The sequence below is a fragment of the Notamacropus eugenii genome, chromosome 1, assembly GCF_028372415.1.
Source record: "Notamacropus eugenii isolate mMacEug1 chromosome 1, mMacEug1.pri_v2, whole genome shotgun sequence".
Classification (NCBI taxonomy): Eukaryota; Metazoa; Chordata; class Mammalia; order Diprotodontia; family Macropodidae; genus Notamacropus; species Notamacropus eugenii.
The window spans coordinates 427,959,975-427,985,287 of record NC_092872.1 but is presented as its reverse complement, the minus strand read 5'-3'; the positions used below and the strand labels follow the sequence as shown (position 1 = coordinate 427,985,287).

The following is a 25,313-nucleotide window of genomic DNA, read 5'->3' as shown; positions in this document are numbered from 1 at the left end:
GTTCCTTTCTCCATGCTCACATGGCCACCATCATGTTCACGCCCTCACTGCCTCAAACCCAGGCTATTAGAATAGCTTCCTATTTGGCCTCCTTAGCTCAAATCTTGCCCTATTCCAACCTAACCTGTGAATAGCCACCAAAATAATTTTTTAAAAAGCCCAGGTCTGACCATGCCAGCCCCTTACTCAATAAACTCCAGTGGTTCTCTATCACTTCTAGGACAGAATATAAACTGTTTATTTGATATTTAAATCTCTTCACAACCTGGCCTCTTCTTACCTTTTCAGTCTTATAAGGAAGACCTGATCAATATCAGACCACTGGACCCAGAAGACTCTGGAGGAGAAAGTGAGACTGGTGACCTTGCACAGCCCTTCCTCACTCAAATCAAAGTCTTCTGCAAGTCATGTCATTATCTTGATGTCATGGTCCTCTTCAAGAACGAAGAACAAACTCAACAACCTGTAAGGAAGAAGGGAGGGATTATGTTCCAGGCCCAGTGCTAAGTACTTTTTACAAATATTATTTCATTTGATCCTCACAACAATTCTGTGAGATAGGTGCCACTATTATATCCATTTTATAGCTGAGGAAACCTGAGGCAAACAGAGATTAAGCGACTTGCCCAGCTAGTAAGCATCTGAGGCTGGATTTCAACTCAGGTTTTTCTGAATCCAGTCCCAGTGCTTCATACACTGAACCACCAGCTGCCTCTGATTATGACAATATCCTCTTCTCCACACACTCTTGAATGTAGCCAAATTGATCTACACATTGTTCTTCAAATAGGACACACCATCTCCTGCCTCCATGTGTTTGCACTAGCCATACCTTAAAAGTGACTAAAGTACACTCCCTCCACTTCTCTGCCTCTTAGAAGGTTTAGTATCTTTCAAGACTCAGCTCAACAATTTGCAACTATGTCCAAAGTTATAAAACCATGAGTAACCTTTGACCCAGCAATACCACTATCACATCTGTATCTCAAAGAGATCAAAGAAAAAGGAAAATTACCTAAATGTACAAAAATATGTATTGCAGTTCTTTTTGTAGTGGCAAAGAACTGGAAATTGAAAGGATGAAAATTGAAAGGATGGGGAATGGCTGAATAAGTTGTGGTATATTATTGTGAAGGAATATTATTGTGCTATAAGAAACGATGAGCAAAATAATACTTTCAGAAAAATTTGGACTTACATGAACTGATGCAAAAAGAAATTAACAGAACCAGGGGAACGTTGTATATGGTAATAGCCATGCTGTATGATGATCAACTGTGAATGATTTAGCTACTGTCAGCAACAAAATGATCTAAGACAATTCCAACGGACTTCTGTTGAAAAATGCTATCCACCTCCAGAGAAAGAACTGATGGAGTCTGAATGCAGACTGAAGCATACTTTTTTATTTTATTATTCTTGGTTTTTTTTGGTCTGCCTTTTCTTTTGCAACGTGGCTAACATTAAAATGTTTTGTACGACTGCACATGTATAATTTATATCAAATTGCTTGCCTTCTCAAGGAAATAGGAAAAGAGGGAAAGAAATATTTACGTCATTGAGAAAAAAATAAAATAAAAATTAATCGTGAAAAAACCCTAAGACTTAGCTCAAGAGCTACCTTCAACATAAAGCCTTTCCTGATTCCTCTGTCCATTAGCACTCCCCTTCCCAAAATCATTCTATATTTATTTTGTATAATGTGTACACACATGTGCACATATATGCATGCACTTTGTCTCCATATTCTAATATTTAAGCTCCTTGAGGACAGGGACTATCTTTATATCACTAAGGCTTAAGGTATTGCCCAGTACATAGTAAACACTTAATAAACTGACTGATTGAGGCTTAGGGAAGTCACATTTATTTAGATATTCAACAAACATTTATTGGGTATTGACCATGTGCAAGGCCCCACACCTGGGTACAGCAGAGGGAAATCACGGTCCAGGGTGAAAGGTAAGACACAGAGACAAACTGCAGTTATGTGAGTTCATGTCGTGTCTCATGAACTTCCTCTTTGGCTTGAACTTGATATAGGTTCATAGTCTGAATAGCACAAACTAGAGGCCCAGTGGTAGAAGATCCATAACAGAATAAACCCCAAATTCTGGGAATGAAAATTAACTACTCCCACATAACAAATGGCTGCAAATGTTTAAACTTCCTCCTTCTGTCCCTATTTGAAGAGTTACCTCCATGTGGGTGGAACTCTATGAAGCATCTACCAAAGCACCATTTGTTATTGAGACAGATCTATTGGACCATAGTTAGGATTGATCATGAATGTTTGCCTCCTTAGTCTTTCCAAGCAAAACACAGACCACAGGATCATAGATCTAGAGCTGGAAGAGACCCTAAAATATCTAAATCAACATCATAATTTTCGAGATGAGAAACTAAAGCCAAGAGACATTATATGACTTTCCCAGGGTCACATATCTAATAATTTCCTGAAGAAGGATTTGAATTTAGGTCTTCTTGACACCAAGTCCAGCATTCTATCCACTATATAACGCTGCTTGACCAGTAACAGACAGTGTAATATTCTCTGCTTGATTCTTTTGCCTAAATATTTTCAGTAATATGATTTTTCCTCAAATAAAAAGAGGTCAAGGATTAGCTAGAGATATACACAACTTTAAATTAGGAAAGACAGCCTCTTTGTGAATGTTGGAAGTTTTTCTAATTGGGGGCTCTGAGCTATTATGATTATACTAATAACTTTTCATCTGATATAAAATCCATAACCAAGGGGTCCTGGGAGTCACTTTATTGCATTAGGCTAAAAAGGAATCTAGCTATTTTAAGGGGTATGGCTAATTAACTCTCCAGCCTCTGGTGTGAGAAAAGAAAGAGGGCAGGTAAGATAGCCAAGGTCTAAGTAAGATTCAGTTCTGCACCTTTCAGAAGAGAGGAGGGAGAAGAATGGCTCAAGAACTTTCTGGAGTGCCACCCATTAGTGTGACTATACCTCTATATTGCAATAAAATATGGTCATGGAAGCACACACTTCAGACCTTCTACTAGAACTGCTATTGCTACAAGATCTCCAGTAGCTTATTCACCAACTCTAAGCCTTAATTTTTTCATCTCTGCCACAGAAACTATAATGGTTGGCAAAGAGGTGATATGATATAATAGAAAGAACCCTGTACTTTGAATCAGAAGATCTAGGTTCTGATCTTGTGATCAGAAGACCTGAGTCCAAGTTTCAGGTCTGATACTAATTATATAAACCTGGACAAGTCACTTCATCTCTCTATAAGCTTCAGTTTCCTCATCTGTAAATTGGGAGAAATTGTAATAGTAGTATTATCTATTATAAAGCTGTTCTAATGGTCAAATGAGACAGTGGGTAGAAATTACTTTGTAAAACTCAAAGCACTATATAATGGTAGCCATTATTATTATCACTATTATTACTTACCAATATATATCTTCTACTCTAGTGATCTATCTGTATGAAAAATATTGCAGAAGTACTATCTGTAATAACAAGAAACAATGTGCTCAATCACATGAAAGACTGCTCCAAATCATTACTAATGAGACAAATGTCAATCAAAACAACACTGAGGTTTCACCTGATGCCTAGCAAACTGGCAAAAGTGACAAAAGATGAGAAGAGTCAATGTTGTTAAGACTGTGGAACAGCAAGTACACTGTTGGCAGATCTGACCATTCTAGAAAACAATTTGGAATAATGTTTAAAAAGTGACAAATATTCCTATCCTTTAGTCCACTATTAGGCATATGTGCCTCAAAAAGGTAAGGAAAAAATATTCATACTAACATTTCAGAAGAAAACTGGGGGAGAAAAGTAGAAATCTATCAACTGGAGAATGAAAGAACTTATTTCATTATTAGAATATAATGGAATATTCCTGTGATATAAGAAATTATGATTATGGATAAATCATAAGATCATAGGAAGATTTATATTGACTGATGTAGGGTAAACATAGTAGAAAAAATGTGCACAATGATTTTATAAATGTAAATGGGGTAGGGGTGGAAGAGTCAATACTATATAATGTATAATCATATTAACCAAGCTTGGCAAAAAAGAAGTGAAAAAATGCACTTCCCTCTCTTCTTTGCAGAGGGGGAAGTCTACGGATGTCAAAATACTACATATACTATCAGATATATTGGGTTAGTTTTTCTGAACCACTTTCTTTTACATTTCTTTTTGTTCTTATTTATTTTGTTCTTTCTTCTTTGTTGTATAAGATACTCTGTGTCTGTCTCAGTACCTTGACATTGCTAGTCCCCAATGCTGGAATGTATTTTCTTCTCATCACTATCTCTCAGAATCCCTAGTTTTCTTTAAGCCCTTCCTCATTCCTGCAGTTGCTACTGTATTCTCTCAAACCACAAATCAGTATAATGTGCAAGTATGTGTCTGTGTGTATTTGTGCATATATGTGTATAAATATATGTGTGTATACATATGTAATATATACAGATATACATCTGTGTGTATATATGTATACATATATATATATATATATATATATATGTATAATTATTCATACATTTTGTCTCCTTCCCCAACTGGATTGTAAGGTCTTTGAGGGTAGGGACTGTTTTCACTTTTGTCTTTGTGTCACCAGTAGCTATCATAGAGCTTGGAAGCATTTAACATGTTGGTATATTGACTGACTGATTACAAGGGACGGCGTGCCAGGGAAAGTAGGGAAGGAGGATATTTTTGGAAATGAAGACATAGGAATGAAGTACTATCAGGCTCTCTAATAAGTGTTAAACGATCATTTCATATGCAACAACTGGACAATGACTGAACAAAGTAGTACATAAATGTGAGGGAATATAACTGCGCTTCCCGGGATGATAATATTTGCACTCCCTATCTCATAGCGAAGTTGTAAGCAAAGAGCTCTGTAAGCCTTAAAGTAAGGTAGAAATGAAACCTATCATTATGATTTTTAGTATCTCAATCTTAAATAAGAGTTAGTGAACCAAGACCTGGCTATGTCATTCCACTCAAAACTCCTGCCTTGTGTCTCTCTAAGGCACTCAACTTTGATTTCCAATACTTCTTCAATGGATCTGTGATCATATCTATATGGTTGCTCTCTCCAAAGATAAAGACTCAACCCATTCATGCCATCTCCTGGAGGTCCACATAATATGCTAGGGACTTTCTCCTGACACGACATGGGATCATGTGTCTGAGTAAATCTTTAATGCCATTTTTTAAATTTAATTTTTTTAACAAACAATAATGATAATAATAATACTTTCCAATTCCCTCCACACACATTGGTGCAGGGATACAAAACCCTTGGCACAGATGTGAATAGTCAAGCAAATCGAATTCTTGTACTGGTCACATCCAAAAATATATACTTTGTTCTGCACTTTGAGTCTATCACCTCTTAGTCAAGAGGTGGGTAGCATATTTCATCATCAGTCCTCTGGAATTGTGGTTGGTCACTGCATTGGTCAGAGTTCTTATGTCTGTGGTGTTTCTTTTACACAACTCTTAACTGATAGTATGATGAAGCCTCCTCAAGCTCATCATGTGCTTCTTAATTGCTCTTTGGGTGACCCTCAATGGAATCTGATTTACAATATCACTGGAAGAATGTTGGTGGGTTGACCTTTGTTTCCAGAAAATGTGTGGGAGACATTAAAAGCACTGCACAATTTCCCAAAGATGATTCATCCACTCTCTTCCATAATTATCAGTTTGGGCCCAGCTCACAGTTCACTGTTGAAAGAAAAGTGCTTTGTAAACCTCAGACAAGTCTGCCCTGCAGTTTTTGTCCAAGATACTTGATAAGGCCAAACTCTTTTGAGTGACAAGGAATCTCATTTAGGAGGCTCTGAAATGTTCTAGATTTTGATATAATCATCACAATAAGATCTGCAAGTAGGAACATCTGGATTACCTTACCACCTATAAGTAATCCTTCTTTGATTTTGACTCTGTACTAAACATTCTCTTCGATGGTGGCAAGTAGCTTCAAAGTACAGTTCAAGTGCCACCTTTTCCAAGAAGGCTTTCCTTATTCTCCCAGTTGTTGGTACCTTCCTCCAACAATTGTATTTATTTTGTATATATTCTGTACATACTAAGCTGTGTGCTTGTTAATAAGCTTCTTGATGATGGGAGTTATCTTGCCTTTTCTCTTTGTATCCTCAGTACTTAGTTCAATGACACATAGTAGGTGTTTAATAAATGCTCTTCATTCATTCATTCACACCTAGATGCAGCACTTAGTAAGGCAATGTTGACTGCTGGGTACTCTTCCATGCTCTGTTTTTGCAAATTGAGGACATGGGACCCCCTGGAGTTGCCTAAACTGCACCAAAGGAAGAAAAGTTCAAGGCACCAGAGGGAGGCCTTACATATTAAAATAAAATAAGATAGAACAAAACAAAAGAAAAAAGGGGCAGTTTTATGAACACTGAAGGTCCCTAAGCAGAGGCTTTGATGTCTAGAATAGATTCCTCTTCATGCAGCTGTTAGTCAGCAATTTAATTGTCTTGGTCACTCTAGGCAGGGAGCCAAAAGACCATTTCCTGTCCTGGAGACACTCCTACCCTATCTTCCAGGTCCCAGGCCTCAGGTGCCCCCTTCCTTTCTATGAGGTGTGGCTGAACACAAGAACTGGAGAAAGGCAGAAAGGAAGTAGGGAATAAAGAAGCTCTCTTAATGCAATGTGGACGCTACTTATGAAACTCAGTCTACAACCTTGAGTGGATCTAATATATCAGTATCTTTTCTTTAAACCTGAAATAATACAATGAATGACCTTGAGTGGAGGGTGTAATAAGCTGATCTGTGTCTGCATACAGCATGAGAAATCTGGAAATGAAAGGTGTAGTGAAAAGAATCCAGGACACCTGGGTTCTACTTGCGATTGTGCCACAAACTGTCTAGGTGACCTCAGGCAAATCTCTGACCTTTCTAGATTGTAGTTTCCTCTGGAAGGAGAGATTTATACTAGATGACTACTCACATTTCTCTAGAGCTTTGAGGTTTTAGAGCACTTTCACGTCCACTCATTCCACTTTAAAGAGCTTACAATAGGCAAGGGACTGTACTGAACATTTGGGACAGGAACAAAAATGAAATAATCCTTGCCCTCATTCTACTAGGAGATTGGGAGAAGAGCATAACATGCACATGGATAGAGAAATATAAAATATATACAAAGTAAATGTGAAATAATTTTGCAGGAGGTTGGGAGTGAGCACCAACAATTAGGGGCATCAGAAAAGGATGCATGTAGGTGCTGGCACTTCAACTGGGCTGTGAAAGGAGATGGGGATTCTAAGGTATAGAAGCAAGAAGGGAAAGCATTCCAAGTGTAGGGGAGAGCCTGCTGAAAATCAAGGACACAGAAGATGGAGTGTTACATACAGAAAACAGTAAGGTCAATTTGGCTGTGTGAATGGGGAATAATGTGAAATTGGTGTGGAAAGAAACATCAGAGACAGAATGGTTTTAAATGTCAAACAGAAGAATTTCTACTTTATCCTGGAGGCAACAAGGAGCCACTAAAACTTCTTGATCAGGAGAGTGACATGGTCAGACTTATGTTTTAGGAAATTCAATTTCGCAGCTCTGAGGAAAATAAATTGTAGGGGAGTGCAGACTGGTAGTAGGGAGACCTATTGGATGGCTACTGCAATAGTCTAGGCTTGAAGTGATAAGGATTCAAACTACAATGGTGGACTTGTGACTGTTGAAAAAGGGGATGGCTATAAGAAATGTTAGAGAAAAATCATTTATATTAGAAAAATATAACAAAATTCATCTGGAAGGACAAATGGTCAGGGATATCAAGAGAATTAATGAAAAAAATGCAAAGAAAGGTACCAGATCTAAAACTGCATTATAAAGCAGCAATCATCAAAACTATTTGGTACTAGCTAAGAAATAGAGTGGTGGAGCAGTGGAGTAAGTTAAGTACACAAGATATAATAGTAAATGACTACAGTAATCTACTGTGTGATAAACCCAACGACTACAGCTGGTAGGATAAGAACTCACTATCTGACAAAAACTGCTGTAAAAATTGGAATAAAGTATAGCAGAATCTGGGCATATACCAATATAAGATCAAAATGGGTACACGATTTAGACATAAAGGATAATACCATAAGCAAATTAGGGGAGCAGGAAAGAATTTACTTGTCAGCTCTATGGAGAAGGAAAGAATTTATGACCAAACAAGAGAGAGACATTATGAAATGTAAAATGGATCATTTTGATTACAATAAATTAAAAAGTTTTTTGCAAAAACAAAACCAATGCAGGGGGCAGAGCCAAGATGGCAGAGTAGAAAGATGGATCTGTAGAAGCTCCCTCCCACAGTCCATAAAATACCTGTAAAAAATGACTCTAAACAAATTCTAAAGCAGCAGAAGCCAGAAAATGACAGAGTGAAAGAGATTTCCAGCCCAATACAACCTGGGAGGTCAACAGGAAAGGTCTATTGCACTGGGACTTGGAGCCCAGCGTGGGTCATGCTGCATGGCAGAGACAGGACTGGAACAGGCTTCAGGGCACCACCAATAGCAGCAGCAATTCCCAGATTGCTCAATCCACAAATGCCAAAGATAGCTTCAAAGATCAGTAAGAAAGCTCTTTCACCTGGGTGAAAGGGAACACAGTCTGGCCCCAGCCCCAGGATAGCAGCAGTTGCTGAGCCAGCAGTGTACATTTTTGGAACCCTCTGCTTAAAGATCCTGGGGGAACTGGGTGGCTGATCTGAGTCTCAGCCCTGAGTGGTGGTCCTGGGGTGAGGAGGAGCCCTGGCCTGGTGGAACTGGTGGAGATTCTGGAGAAGGAATTCTACTCACAGATTCTGGGCAGAAGAGTGCTTGTGGTTGCTCCCAGACCAGAGTGAAGACCAGGAGAGGAGTAAACTCCTCTCCCTTGATTGTGCCACCGTGGAGGAACTAAGAACTGACAGGTCTCCACAGCATACATTCCTCTTGACAAAGGACTCAAAAATCAAGGAACTGCCTGGGAAAATGCCCAAAAAGGGGGAAAAAATAAGACTATAGAAGGTTACTTTCTTGGTGAACAGGTATTTTCTACCTGAAAGCCATGATCAAAAAAGAGCCTAGACATCATTTTCATGAAATTATCAGGGAAAACTGCCCTGATCTTCTAGAACCACAGGGCAAAATAAATATTGAAAGAATCCACCCATAACCTCCTGAAAGAGATCCCAAAATGAAATTCCTAGGAATATTGTAGCCAAATTCCAGAGTTTCCAGGTTAAGGAGAAAATATTGCAAGCAGCTAGAAAGAAACAACTCAAGTATTTGTGGAAATATAATCAAGATTACACAAGATCTAGCAGCTTCTACATCAAGGGAGTGAAGGGTTTTGAATATAATATTCTAGAAGTCAAAGCAACTAATAGTAAAACCAAGAATTACCTACCCAGCAAAACTGAGTATAATACTTCAGGGGAAAAAATGGTCATTCAATGAAATACAGGACTTTCAAGCATTCTTGATGAAAAGATCAGAGGTGCATAGAAAATGTGACTTTCAAACAAGAATCAAGAGAAGCATGAAAAGGTAAACAGGAAAGAGAAATCATAAAGACTTACTAAAGTTGAACTGTTTACATTCTTATACAGAAATATAATATTTGTAACTCTTGAAACTTTTCTCAGTATTTGGGTAGCTGGAGGGATTATACACATACATACATACATAGAGAGAGAGAGAGAGAGAGAGAGAGAGAGAGAGAGAGAGAGAGAGCAAGCACAGAGTGAGTTGAATAGGAAGGGATGATATCTAAAAAAATAAAATTAAGGGGTGAGAAAGAAATATATTGGGAGGAGAAAGGGAGAAATGGAATGGGGCAAATTATCTCTCATAAAAGAGACAAGAAAAAACTTTTTCAATGGAGGGGCAAAGGGGGAGGTGAGAGGGAAAAAGTGAAGCTTACTCTCATCACATTTGGCTTAAGGAAGGAATAACATGCACACTCAATTTGGTATGAAAATCTATCTTACACTACAGGAAAGCAGGGGAGAAGGGGATAAGTGGGGTGGGGGGGAAGATAGAAGGGAGGGCAAATGGGAGAAGGGAGCAATTAAAAGTAAACATGGGGGAAGGACAAGGTTAAAAAAGAGAAAATAATATAAGTGGGGGGCCTCAAAACTCCATCTATATATTTCATCTTCACTATAAGCTCTATTCCCCTCAATTTTTTCCCAGGTTATCATCCCTACACTTGCTCCACTTTCCTTCCTTCCATACCTTGATACTTTAATGAGTTAAACTCTACACTATCTTTGAATCTTGAATCCCTTGCCTTGCCAAACCCCAACCCTAAATTACTCCCACCATCTGCTTTCTTTGCTCCTATTTAAGTGATACTGAATGACAAAAGAAAAAGCATAAAAATTATGATGATTGTGCCCATCATAAATTTATATCACCTAATCTCAACTGGGCCCTCACTGCACCAAGAGAATTATAGCTAGGTCCCTATCAGAATAATTATTAGAATAATAATAATAAATCCCCTTCAGTGGTCACATTAGTCAAATTTGCATTGCATATTTCCTGTGGACTGGAACCAATTAACATATTTTACATAATTATAACACTGAATATTGCAAATTCAAAAATATTCAACCACTTCAAGGGATTCATTATTCCCATTAATTGGAATCTAGTTATATTACAGTGCTTCTTAAACACTTTGCTATCAACTCTACAGCTATTCCAAATCTTGTTTCTCCTGAAGCACTGAACAGTACTCCCTCCCTTCCCCTTCTCTGCTGATGACCTTACCTCATACTTCACTGAAAAAATTGAGGCCATTCACTGAGAGCTTCCTCTTCTCCCCGCCTCATCTCACATCATTGAGACATATTTCTTCACTATCTTTTCTCCTTCACTCCTTTTTTAGATAAGGAGGTGGCCTTTCTCCTGGTCAAAGGCAACCAATCTACAGTTTCTCTTGACCCATCTCTTCCTGTTTTCTCCAGCAGACTGTCTTCAATATCTTTCCCATTCTCTTTCTAATCTTCAGTCTCTTTCCTTCTATTGATTTCTCTTCTGCCAACAAACACACCAATGTCTCTCCATTCTTAAAAAAAAAAAATTTTATTTGACCTAATTATTCCCAAAGCTATAGTTTTATATCTCACTTTCCCATCTTGTATAAATTCCTTAAGAAAGCCATTTAATCTAGGTCTCTGCATTTCTTCCTTTCTTCCTTGACTTTCATTTTAATTATCATTCAATTGAAACTGACCTATTTAAAATTACCACTGATCTCTTAATTACTGAGTCTAATAGCTTTTTCTCAAACCTCATCCATTTTTTACCTCTCTTCAACTATTGGTGCTGTTAATCATCTTTTCCTTCTGGATATTTTCTTCACTGATGGTTCTGATAACACTATTCTCTCCTGACCATTCCTCATTGTCTTTTGCTGGATCTTCATTCAGGTCATGCCAACTGCTCAATGGTGTCCCTCAATGCTCTATGCTGGGCCCCTTCTCTTTTCCCTTTAAAACAGGGATTTTTAATTTGAGGTTACATGAACTCTTTGTGGCCAATGGACAAATTTCAAGAAGTCTGTGAACCTGGATGGGAAAAAAAAATCACATCTTTACTTTCATTAATCTCAAACTAAAACTTAATATTTTCTTCAGTTCTGCATGTGACTGGAACCAAAAGAAATCAAGTGAAGGCAGGGTGGGAGTATGAAGCCAAGCTGGAAGTCAGCAATTTTGTTGGGCTCTCCCAATCCACACCTTGAAACAACTTTAAAAAGTATGCTAAACCAAATTCTGAGCAGGATAACCAACAAAGTAACAGTGAGTCATTTTTCTAGCCCAGAGAAGTTTAGCAAGACAGAAAGAGAGGTAAATGGAGACTGGAATGGTAGCTGGCCCAGATACAGCATGGCAGCAGCAGCACTGATTATGGGCCTTGGAGGCAGGGGCAATGGCAACAGTACCAGCAGCAGCTCTGAGAATACCCAATGCCCAGGGTTGATAAAAAGAATGAATAACTGATCAGAAAGAGATTCCAGCTGGACCTCTGTGTAAGCACAAGGTCCAGGATCAGGTGACATTTGACAGCTCTACTGTCTAGTACACAGTTCCATGTCACAGTTCCAAAGTTTTTAGAGTTGTGAGAAAGAAAAGGACCTGCGTGGGTATAGATTGCAGTTTCAGGGTGGAGAGGAACACTTTATGGTCATGAGGGAGAAAGGGCTATAATTTGAAAAGAACCAGAGTGCAAAACAGGAGGGCAGTGACTAGACCAAACCCCAGACCATACCACTTTGGAAGTGTTATTTACCTATAGGTCCCTGGATCTAGCTATGAAAACAGCATAACTAAAAGCCTGAAACTCAGGACAAGAGGAAAGCAGAGCCCAACTCTAACAAAAAGTTAAGTAAAAAAATAGACTGGAAAAATTAACAAACAAAAAAGAACTTGATTATAAAAAGCTACAATGGTAATAGAGAAGCTCAAAAAACAAATTTATAAAAAGATGTTTAGTTGAAAACATCTACAAACAAAGCCTCAAAGAAAAAAGCAAATTGGACACAAGCCCAACAAAAATTCATAGAAGAGGTAAGGAAAGACATTTTTTTTTGTAAAAGAGAAAAAAAAACATTATTTCAAAAGTCAAATAAAAAACAGTAGAGGAAAAATTGGGGAAATGGATGAGAGTAATGCAAGAAAATTATGAAAAGTGAACTAGCAGCTTGGTAAAAGTACAAAAAAATACCAAAGAAATAATTTCTTAAAAATCAGATTTGACCACATGGTTAAAAAAAAAGATACAAAATCTCACTGAAGAAAATAATTCCCTAAAAATTATAACTGATCAAGTGGAAACTAATGACTTCATGAGACACCAAGAAACCAAAAAAAAAGGTCAAAACACTGAAAAAAAACAGAAGAAAATATGAAATATATCTTAGGAAAAACAAATGATGGAGAGAAAACTTAAGAATTATTGGACTACCTGAAAGCCATGATCAAAAGAAGTTTCTAGGGGGTGGAGCCAAGATGGTGGAGTAGAAGCTGGGACGTGCTAGAGCTCTACCCCAAAACCCCTCAAAAAACCTGTAAAAAATAACTCTAAACAAATTCTAGAGCAGGAGAAGTCACAAAATGACAGAGTGAAGCAAATATCCAGCTCAAGACAATCTGGAAAGTCAAAAGGAAGGGTTTATTGCACTGGACTGGGAATGGAGTGTGGCTCAACTTAAGTGGCACCCACACAGATAGAGCTAAAGCAGGCCTTAAGGGACTGAATCACTGGCAGCTGCTGTGGTTTCCAGACTTCTCAACTCGCAAATGCCAAAGACAGCTTTGAATGTCAATGGGAAGAGTCTCTCACCTGTCTGAGAGGGGAGTGTAGTCCAACTCCAGTTGCAGCCTCAGTCCCAGCCCCAAGGTGGCTGCAGCCACTGTGGAAGTGGAGGCTACTTCTGAAGACCTCCACTTAACAAAGAGCTCAAAAATCAAGTAAATGGCTATGAAAATGAACAAACAGGGGAAAAAGAAACAGAATATAGATTCTTACTTTCTCAGTGAAGAAGTATTTTCTTATATCATTGGTGATGAGGAAGATCAAAACATACAATCAGAAGAAGGCAATAAAGCCAAAGACAACTACATCCAAAGCCTCCAAGAAAAGTATGAATTGGTATCAGGTCTTGGAAGAGCTCAAAAGGATTTTGAAAATCAAGTAGGAGAAGCAGAGGAAAAACTGGGATGAAAAATGACAGTGATGCAAGAAAATCATGAAAAACAAGTCAACAACTTGCTAAAGGAAATCCAAAAACATACTGAAGAAAATAATGGCTTTAATATTAGACTAACCGAAATGGCAAAGGAAGTCCAAAAAGCCACTGAGGAGAAGAATGCTTTAAAAAGCAGAATGAGCCAAAAAGAGGTCCAAAAGTTCACTGAAGAAAATAATTCCTAAAAAAATAGAAATGGAGCAAATGGAACCTAATGACTTTATGAAAAATCAAGAAATTACAAATCAAAACCAAAAGAATGAAAAAATAGAAGACAATGTGAAGTATATCACTGGAAAAACAACTGACCTGGAAAATGGATCCAGGAGAGATAATTTAAAAATTATTGGACTACCTGAAAGCCATGATCAAAAAAAGAACCTAGACATTATCTTTCAAGAAATTATCAAGGAAAATTGTCCTTATATTCTAAAACCAGAGGGCAAAACTGATATTAAAAGAACCCACCCATCACCTCCTGAAAGAGATCCCAAAAGGAAAACTCCTAGGAATATTGTAGCCAAATTCCAGAGCTCCCAGGTCAAGGAGAAAATATTGCAAGCAGCCAGAGAGAAACAATTTGAGTATTGTGGAAATACAATGAGGATAACACAAGATCTAGCAGCTTCTACATTAAGGATTGCAGGACTTGGAATATGATATTCCAGAAGTCAAAGGAACTAGGATTAAAACCACAAATCACCTACTCAGCAAAAATGAGTATAATACTTCAGGGGAAAAAAATGGTCATTCAATGAAATAGAGGACTTTCAAGCATTTTTGATGAAAAGATCAGAGCTGAATAGAAATTCTGACTTTCAAACACAAGAATCCAGAGAAGCATAAAAAGGTAAACAAGAAAGAGAAACCATGGAAAGATGATATTTGTAACTCATGGGACTTTTCTCGGTATCAGAAGAGAGAGAGAGTGCACAGAGTGAGCTGAATATGAAGGGATAATATCTAAAAAAGAAAATTAAGTGTTGAGAGGAATGTACTAATAGAGTAAGGGAGAAGTAGAATGTAGTAAATCATCTCACAAAAAAGAGACAAGAAAGAGCTTTTAAAATGGAGGGGAAGAAGGAGAAGATGAGAGGGAATAAGTAAGTCTTCCTTTCATCACATTTGGCTTCAGGAGGGAATAACATACACACCCAATTGGGTATGGAAGTTTATCTTACAGCAGGGAAAGGGATAAGAGAGGGGGATAATAGAAGGAATTGCAAATCGGGAAAAGGGGTAATTGGAAGCAAACACTTTGGTAGAGTGACAGGTGATGGGGAGGAAAGAGATGGGGATAAAATTTGAAAATCAAAAGTGAATGTTGAAAGCTGAAAATAAATAAATATAAAATAAAAAAATTAATAAAAGTTTCTAGCATATTTCAAGAAATTACAAAGGAAAACTGCCCACAGTTTTAGAGCAAAAGGGCAAAGTAGACATTGAAAGAATTCTCAAGGAGTGGGGAGGGAGGAGGAGAGGAAGGGAGAGAGAGAATTTGGAACTCAAAATTTTAAAAAACAAATGTTAAAAAATGTTTTTACATTCAATTGGGAAAATATATATTTTAAAATAAAAAGAAAATCAACTGAAAGAGTTAATAACTCTGATCAATACAATGATCCACCACATCATCAAATGACCCATGATATAAAATGCTATCCCCACCTCCAGATGGAGCACTGATCAATTAAGCATTTTTTCCATTTTTTTTTTGCCTTTACTTTTTTTTTGAACATGGCTAATGTAGAACTATGTTTTGTATGACTATATATGCATAATGGGTACTATATGTCTTGTTTTCTCAGTAGGTGGGGGATGGGAGGGAGAAAGGGAAAGAATATGGAACTGAAAATAAAAAATTTAAATTAAAAAAAATTTTGTAAATCACAGATATCTTCATATCACATTATAGTTAAAAATGGACTGGATATCCAACGTGACATGCATATTTCCATATCAAAGGCCACAAAGTTTAATATCTTATTCAAGGTAAGCAACAACAGCCTTCACATTACTATATCTTTAAAAACACAATTTAACTTTAATTATATTTTAACACTGACTATATTTTAAGTGTATGATTTGGTGATTTAATGAGTTAATTAAGAAGCACATATTCCTATATCATAATGTTCATTTTTTATATTTTTATAACTATATTTCAATATAACTTCTTCTTTTGAAATCTTATGTATTTAATGTTACACATGAAAAAATATCGTTCTGAGAATAGGTCCATAGGCTAAGCTGCCAAAGGAGTCCATGACACAAAAAAGTTTAAGAACCTCTGTTCTATATTATCTCACTTAGTGATATCCTCAGCTCCCCTGGGTTTAGTTATCATCTCCATGCAGATGATTTCCAGACCTATGTATCTAGCCATTGTCTTTCTCCTGAGCCTCCAACTGGCTTTTAGACATTCTGAAATGGATATATTATAGGCATCTCAAATTCAACATGTCCCAAACAGAGTTCATTGTCTTCCCTCTTGCACCAAACCATCTCCTTTATAATACTGTTGAGAGCCCCACCATCCTCCCAGTGATTCAGGCCTTTAGCCACAGAGTTTTCCTTTAGTCTTTACTTTTATTCAAGCCCCCACATCCAATGTGCCATCAAATCCTTTCACTTCCAACATCTCTTGTCTCCACTTGCAGAGTTGCCCCCACTGTCCCTATGTGTATGGACTATTACAACATGCATCTGATCTGTTTCCTGGTCTCAAGTCTCTTCTGGTTCCAATTTATCTTGCACTTAGAGTTGCCAAAGGAATTTTCCTAAAGAACAAGTCTGATCATGTCACATACCTCCACCACCTCCACTCAATAAGTCCCAGTGACTCCTTACTTCCTCCAGGTTTTAATAGACTGTCCTCTGGCTTATAAAGCTCTGTACAACTTGACCCCTTCCTACCTTCTGGATTTTTTATGCTCTACTCCCTTCCACATACTGTATGACTCAGTTACATTGGCCTATTTGCTGTTCCTCCAACACAACATTTTAGGTCCTGGCTCTATGCCTTTGCTCTGGCTTATCTCCATACCTGGAATGCTTTTCATTCTCACCCTGATCTTTTAGTTTCCCCCAGCTTCTTCAATATTCAATTCAAAGCAGCCTTAGATCATTCCCACCATCTGCTACTTTCTTCCTACATATGCCCTCCTGAGTCATGCTAGAGAAAATCACAAAACTGTGCTGAGTCCATTACAAATTTATGTTGTATAACCTCAACTGGGACCTCACTTCTGCAAGGCAATCCTTGTATACCTCCCTAATTAATTCACCAACTCACTCCCCACAAAAGTTCTTCCAAACCTTTTCATCCCTCCTCAAACCTCTCTCTCCTCTCTCAACTGAGAACCTTGCCTTATATATTACTTTTAAAACGGAGGCCTTTCTCAGAGAGCTCCCTTTTCTCTTCTCTTCATCTCCCATCATTCAGACATCTTCTGCCACAATCTCCTCCTTCATCACTGTCTCATATAATGAGGTGGCTCCTCTCCTTGCCAAGACCAATTCCTCTATGCACAAATGATTTCATTCCATCTTATCATCTCCAGGATATTGCTCCCTCTACCTTTCCCACTTTCACTTATCTTCAATCCTGCCTGTTGACTGCTTCTCTTCTGCTTGAAAACATGCCCATATCTCCCCCCATTCTCAAAGCAACGAATTGTATAAAACAGCAAGAAATAAAAGAACAAAAATTTTAAAAGGTTGAAAAATAGAAGAAAATGTGATATAATATTATATCAAAAACAACTGACCTGGAAAGGGGTCAAAGAGAGATGATTTAAGAATTACTGGACTAGGGGGGTGGAGCCAAGATGGCAGAGTAGAAAGACACACAAAGGCAGGCTCTCCCCACTCAGCCCATAAAATACCTGTAGAGAGGGACTCTCAACAAATTTTGGAGCAGCAGAAGTGGAGAACAACAGAGTGGAGGAGATTTCCAACCCAGGGTGACCTGAAAGGCGCACGGGAAATGTCTGTTGCACAGGACGTGGAGCGGAGCCCAGCCTAGCCTTGGCCAGGGCGCGACTCATGAATGGCCCTCAGGGGTGGAATCTCCAGTTGCGGAATCCCCAGTCCCAGTAGCAGCAGTTCCCAGACCCCTCAACCCACAGGCTCCAAAGGTCAGTGATGGGGTTTTTTCAGCTGGCCGGGAAGGGAGAAGGGCCTTCCCATAGCTCTAGTCTCAGGCAGCGGCCAGCCACAGAGGCAGCCCTGTCCTCACAGCTTGACTGAATCCCAGCCCCACAGTGCTGGCTTGGTGGAACTAGAGGCCAGGTGTTTGTGGAGAGGTAACTGCTAAGATTCTGGGCACAAAAATCTCTTTCTGCTCCCAAACCAGTGTACATGCTTGATTGTGCCACCTTGGAAGAACTGAGATTTTACAGATCCCCAGAGTATACCCTACTCTTGACAAAGGATCCAAAAGTCAAGTAACTGGTTAAGAGAAAAAAAATAAGACCAAAGAAGGTTACTTTATTGGTGAACAGATATCTCCTTCCATCCTATTGGATGAGGAAGAAGAATTACTGGACTCCCTGAAAACCATTATTTTTTAAAAAACATTTTTTTGGATCCTATGATTCAAGAAATCATACATAAAAACTGTCCAGGTCTATTAGAACCAGGAGGCAAAGTTAAGATAGAAAGAATTCACTAGTAATCTCCTAAAAGGAAGAAACAAATAAATAAAAAAAACCTGGGAATATCACAGCCAAAAAAAATAAAACTTTCATTAAAAAATAGTAATACTGGAAGTATTCAGAAAGAACTAGTTCAAGCACAGGATCACATAAGAACTGGGAACTACTACCAAAAACAAGAGATTTTGGAATACAATATTCCAAAAGGCAATGAAGTAGGCTTACCAATAAAAATTACTTATTCTGTAATGCTGATTATTATTCTACAAAGGAAATAATGGATTTGTAATGGAATAGAGACCCTTTAAGCATTTCTAACGTAAAGACAAGTATTATGTAGGAACTTAGAAATGCAAACACACAAGCCCAGAAAAACCAAGAAATGTACATTTATTTGAACAATTATAAGGAACTATATGATGATGCAAGGCTAAATTCTAATGGAGAGAATATATGTGTCCCTTTAGAACTGAATCACAGCAAAGAATATTGAAGAAAAATGGCTCATTGGTTCTGAGGTCTTTAAGAGGTGAAATAGAAAGAAGGATAAGAGTAATACACTAGTATAGAAATGAGGGAGAAGGGGGAGTGAAACTTTTTTCATAATTGGGATGTATGAGAGTAACCTTATTTGAAAGGAAGGAAGGAAAGGGGCAAAGGAATGGTTATCAGAAGAACCTTACTCAAACGAGTTAAATATAAACACACACACACACACACACACACACACACACACACACATACTGCCACACCCCCTCACACACAGTTTATTGCAGAAATACATCAAATTAAATTGAAAAACAAGTGAGGATAACGAGTCAGTGAATGAAGAGAGGGAGTAATAACAGGGTAGGAGTAATCACAAACCAAAGAACTTCCTGATCCTGAAGAAAGAAATGAAAGGAAGAAAAATGAAAAATACTAGACTCTGAGAGGGAAGAGTGTGCCTTAGATTATCTCTTAGACAACTAGGGGATAGCTGAACAAACTGTGGCATATTATATAATGGAATATAATTGCAACATAAAATAAGAAAAAAGAGATAATTGTGGAGAATCCTGGATAGTATGAACTGATGCACAGTGAAATGAGCAGAACCAAGAGAACAATTTACACAAGGATAGCAGCATTATAAAGAAAAACAACTCTGAAAGACCTAAGAATTCTGATCAATTCAATGACTTCTTTAGAGGACCTATGATAAACCATGCTAGCCATATCCTGAAAGAAAGGTGATAGAAGCAAGAAACAGAAAGAGAAATACATTGTTATTACATGGACTTCATATGGATTCATTTGACTTTACTATGCATATTTATAACATGGGTTTTTCCCCCTTCTTTCTTGAGGTTTCTAATGGGGAGGAGCATTGAAGATGAAGCAATAGTGATTTTCAAAACAGACAGCTGCAACAATGTTTTAAATGCACGGAAGATTATGGAAGGAAGTTCAGGAAGCAATATAGATAATCAGGACAGTTTTGACATAATGTGAGAATTAATTACATATGTATTTTAAAAGAACATGGTATGAAATGGTGATTTGTGATACAGAATCAACTTTTTTGCTGTTTGAGTTAAGAATAAAAACAAAATGTTTTTAAAATTTTAAAGAATTTAAATTTAAGAAGTAAAAAGAAAACATCTCTCCAAAAGAAAAAAAAAATCCTTTGATTCCAAAGAATTACCAGTGATTGGCAGCAAGGGCAATTACTGTTAGCCCTAACAGCTATCTGTTCAATGTCTTTATTTATTTTATTTTATTATTTTTTAACTGAATTATTTTATTTGTTTTCAGTGTTTGACAATCACTTCCATATATCTTAGATTTTCTTCCACTTCTTCCGCTTCATTCCCCCCTTCCTCCCCACACCCTCCCTGAGATGGTATACAATCTTATACAGGTTCTACACGTACATTCCTATTAAATGCATGTTGCATAGAAGAATTAAAATGAATGGGAGAAACCATAAAACAAAACAAAACACAATACAAAAGAAAACGATCTGTTTCTATCTGAGATCCAATTCCATAGTTCTTTCTCTGGATGTGGAAGGCATTTTGCTTCAAGACACCACTGCAAATTTTTTAAGTCTGTGCATTTTAATGAAATACTACGTCTACCAAAAAAATTCCTCACACACTGTGGTTATTGCTGTGCTCTTTTCACTCAGCATCAGTTCATATAAGTCCTTCCAGGCCTCTCTGAAGTCTTCCTGTTCATCATTTCTCACAGCACAATAGTATTCCATTACATTCATATACTACAGCTTGTTCAGCCATTCCCCAATTGATGGGCATCCCCTTGATTTCCAGTTTTTGGCCACCACAAAGAGTGCTGCTATAAATATTTTTGTACATGTGGGACCCTTTCCCATTTATATGATCTCTTTGGGATACAGTCCCAGAAGCGATATTGCTGGGTCAAAGGGTATAAACATTTTTGTAGCCCTTTGGGCATAGTTCCAAATTGCTCTCCAGAATGGTTGGATCAGCTCACAGCTCCACCAACAATGAATTAGTGTTCCAACTCTCCCACATCTTCTCCAACATTTATCATCTTCCTGTTTTGTCGTGTTAGCCAATCTGATAGGTATGATGTGGCAACTCAGAGTCGTTTTGATTTACTTCTCTCTAATCAACAGTGATTTAGAGCATTTTTTTATATAATTATAGATACCTTTAATTTCTTCCTCTGAAAATTCCCTGTTCATATCCTTTGACCATTCATCAACTGGGGAATGCAATGTCTAATTATTATGGGATTCTTTAGGGATAAATGGATATACTGTAATCTTTCATGTGTTCTGACTGTTCTCTTCCCTCAAAACTTCTCTAATTTTTCTATAAGCAGAGGTGGCAGCTACCAGTGTATTAAAATCTAACTTAAAAATATATCCAAAAAAAAGTCCAAAAGAGGGAACCACTCTCCCATCCAAGTGTACAGGAGCAGTCAGGGACTGACCCTGACAAAATTTCTTGATTCAGGAATTTAAACCAGAAACATGAATAAAGAGAAGAAGGCTCTAAACAATAAAGAAATCTTAGGATACAATGATGTCCAGGACATAATCAAATAAAGTATGATTTGGTTACAAAGTCTCTAAACATGCCCATCAACAAAAGAAAGAAAAAAACAGAACAATGAATTTGGTATGCAATTTAAAAAACTAGAAAAGCATTACAAAAAAAAGAACTAAACACAGAAACAGAAATTTGGAAAGTCAAAGGAGATTAACAAAATTGAAGGCAAAAAAAAAATAACTGATAATTAAAAGTAGTAGCTTATTTTAAAAAATATCATAGTTTAAGTTAATTAATATGAGTTTTTAAAAAAGGAGTGTACAATCAAATTGTCAGTATGTATCAAAATCTAAAAAGCAAAATTCATAATATAGGTAAAATAAAGGAAATTATGAAAATGATTATGCCAATTATATGCCAACAGAATGGATAACTTAGATGCTATGAAAGAATACTTATAAAAGTATTATATATCTAGATTGATGCAACAAAAATAGATAATTTTAATAACATAATTTCAGTTAAAAAAAAACTTTTTAGTGCTATAAATAAAAAGAAAGAATATCCAGGACCAAATTGCTTTTAAATTGAATTTTGTCAAATATTCAAAAAACAATTAATTTCAATATTATGTAAACTATTCACAAAAGTGGAAAAAGATATCTTACCAAAAATATTCTATGATATAAACGTAGTCTTGGTACCTAAACGAGGGAGAAAAAAAGCAGAGAAAGTAAATTATAGACCAGCATGACTTATGAATATTGATGAAAAATCATTAAATAAAATATCAGCACAGAGGCTACAACAAAACATTTTTGGAGCTGTGAAATGGCACAACCATGTTAAAAAGCAATTTGGAATTCTGCAAATAAAGTGACTTAAAAGTCCATATGCTCTGAATCAGAGACACCATTATTAGGCTTATACCCTAAGGAAGTTATAGTGTAAGGGGACCAGAGGGTCCCAGGGGGTGCAAGTCAGAGGCAAAGCCTGTTCCCGTGGGAACGGTGCTGACGCACACCCTGGCAGAAGCTCTGTGTGACCCTGGAACCTGATGTTCCTGCAGACACTGATGTCCTGTACAGTAAAGTTACAAGTGAGCCTGGGAACCCAGGAACTAGCTGCAGGAACAAGATAAGCTTCCTTACTTACTGGGGATGTAAGGATGTGGAATAGTCATGAGAAGGTGAAGTAATGGGATGAGCTCAGCATGTATGTGATTGGTGGATCAGCCTTTATAAACCCTAACCCTCAGCTGAATAAAGGGTTGTTGCTTGGATCATCTTGTCTCCAGTCTTCTTCCTTCAGGGCCCACAGATTAGAGGCCCGTGGGTCAGGGGGATCCAGGGGGCTTGGGCCCTGACCCCGAGCATTATAGCAGTACTTTTTGTGATGGCAAAGAACTGGAAACAAAGTAGATATCCATCAACTGAGGAATGGCTAACAAGTTATGGTACATGAATGTAATGAAATATTTATTACAGTAAATGAATGTGCTATAAGAAATTATGTATTTCTGATAAATACAGAAAAGCATGGAAAAGATTTATATGAAGTGATACAGAAATAAATCCACATAAATTATCAGGTTTTCTATATAGTACCAATAAAACCTAGTGAAGACAGAGAAATTCCATTCAAAATAACTAAAGAACATATAAAATACTGGGAATCCAGGTAACAAGATACTCACAAGAATTCTATGAATGCAACTACAAAGTACCCCATACAGAAATAATTGAAGAAATATTCATTTCTCATGGTTAAGTTGTGCCAATGTAAAAATGACAATCTTTCATAAATTTGTTTAATGCTATGCCAAACTAGTAAAGGATTACTTTTTAAGAGTTAAAATATAAAAAAAAAAAACAACCAAAAAACAAAAGGTTAAGAATCTCAAAGGAAAATGAAAAAGAGGTGAGAAGGAAAGGGTCCTAGTAGTACCAGATCACAAACTATATTACAAAAAAGTAAATATTAAATCTAATTGGTATTGGTTTTAAAATAGAGAAAAATCAATGGGAAGAGCAGGTTAACTACACAACATGTAGAAGAAAATGAACATAGTTGTTTAATGTTCAATAATACCAATTATTAGGGTAAGGGCTCACTATTCAACAAAAATGGAAAAGCAGTCTGACAAATTAAGATTAGAACAGCATCTCATACCACACACCAAGATAAGTTCCAAACAGATACATAATTTAGACATAAAAGGTCACATCATAAACAAAAACAGAGGACCAGGAAAGGAAATACTTCTGGACAAGTTAATGTTCCCTCTTTTAGCCTCAGTTTCCCTATCAGTAAAACAAGGAAAATTGGACTTAAGGTGATCCCTATCTCTCACTCCACTTCTCCACTCACTTCTAAACTCTCTGCAATCTGGATTCTTACCTAATAACTCAACTAAAACCTTTCCAAAAGTACCTATGATTTAATTGCCAAATCTAAAGGCCTCTCTTCAATTCTTCTTGACCTCTCTTCATCATTTTCTACTGTTCATCACTTTCTCTTCCATGATATTCTTTCTTCTGTAGGTTTTTGTGACCCTCATCTTTTGTGGTTCCTTTCCTGTCTGACTGACTATTCCTTTGTCAATTTTCCCTCTAGCTCACACAAGCGCTGATTTAGAATTGGGAGAGACCTTTGAGACCCTTGAATTTTATAAATTTTACAGATGAAGAAATTGGGGTCCAGAGAGAATAAGTAATTTGCCCAAGTTCACACAACAACAAGTAGTCTATTTGCCCTGCACTGCCCTGGGCCCTCTTTTCTTTTCCCTCTATACTGTCTTACTTGGTAATCTCATCAACTTCCCAGGGTTCAGTGATCATTTGTATGCAGATGATTCCAGTCTCTCTCCTGAACTCATCTCTCCCTGCATCACCAACTGGGTTTAAGACATTTTGAAATCAATTTTCTTTTAGGCACCTCAAACTCATTATATTCAAAAGAGAACTCGTTATCTCTTCCCTCAAACTGTCCTCTCTTCTGAACTTCACTATTTCTATTAAGGGCACAACCATCCTCCTGGGTACCCAGGACTGCAGCCTTGTTATCTCTGCCTCCTCACCTTCACTCACTCCACATATCCAATTTGTTGTTAAATCTTATCATTCAACCGTCAAAACATCTTATATATGTCCCCTTCTCTCCACTCACATACTCATCCCCATGGTTCAGGTCCTTACTACCTCTCACACACACTAACTGTTCTCCCTACCTCAAATCTCTCCTCACTCCAATCCATCCTCAACTCACTTTCCAAAATGATTTTCTTAAAGCTCAAGGTCTGACCATGGAAGGCCCTCCCCTCACTTCCATCCCCATATATAAAGTCCTCTCTTTGGCATTTAAAGCTTTTCACAAGCAGCTCTGCTGGCCTTTCCAAGCTTCTTATACTTTGCCCTCCACTCTAGGATACAGCTGCCTACTTGCTATTGTGTGATCCTGGGCAAGTCATTTATTCTCTTTGGGTCCCACTTTCCTCATCTGTTAAATTTATAAAACTCAATGGCCTGAAAGGTCCCTTCCAATTGTAAATTAATTCTTTTATAATCCAGACATAGAATATACCATCTCCTATCTTTCTGCTTTTCCTTTGGCTTTCCTCCATGTCTAGCATGCTCTCCCTCCCCACCTCTGTGCTTTGGTTTTCCTTGGCTTCCTTCAAGACTCAGCTCAAATGTCACCTAAAAGAGGCCTTTCAGTTGGAACCAAGACAGTGGAGTGAGAGCAACTACTCACCTAAGCTCTAAGATAAATTCCTTCAGATACCTCTAAAAAGAGAATCTGAACAAATTTTAGAGTGGCAGAATCCAATAGGAGACAGAG

General features: G+C 37.4%; 1 protein-coding gene across 4 annotated transcripts in view; it reads right to left on the bottom strand.

Moving 5' to 3' along the window:
• The window catches only part of SRC (SRC proto-oncogene, non-receptor tyrosine kinase), a 150,203-nt gene extending 128,031 nt beyond the window's left edge, over positions 1-22,172 (bottom strand). For all 4 annotated transcript variants that reach the window (XM_072631535.1, XM_072631528.1, XM_072631523.1 and 1 more), the window contains exons 1-3: positions 22,142-22,172; positions 11,349-11,609; positions 281-463 (exon numbers count right to left, since the gene is read on the bottom strand). The gene's annotated coding sequence lies outside the window, so the exon portion shown is untranslated. The remainder of the gene's footprint in view (positions 1-280; positions 464-11,348; positions 11,610-22,141) is intronic.
• Between the last annotated feature and the right edge of the window lie 3,141 nt (positions 22,173-25,313).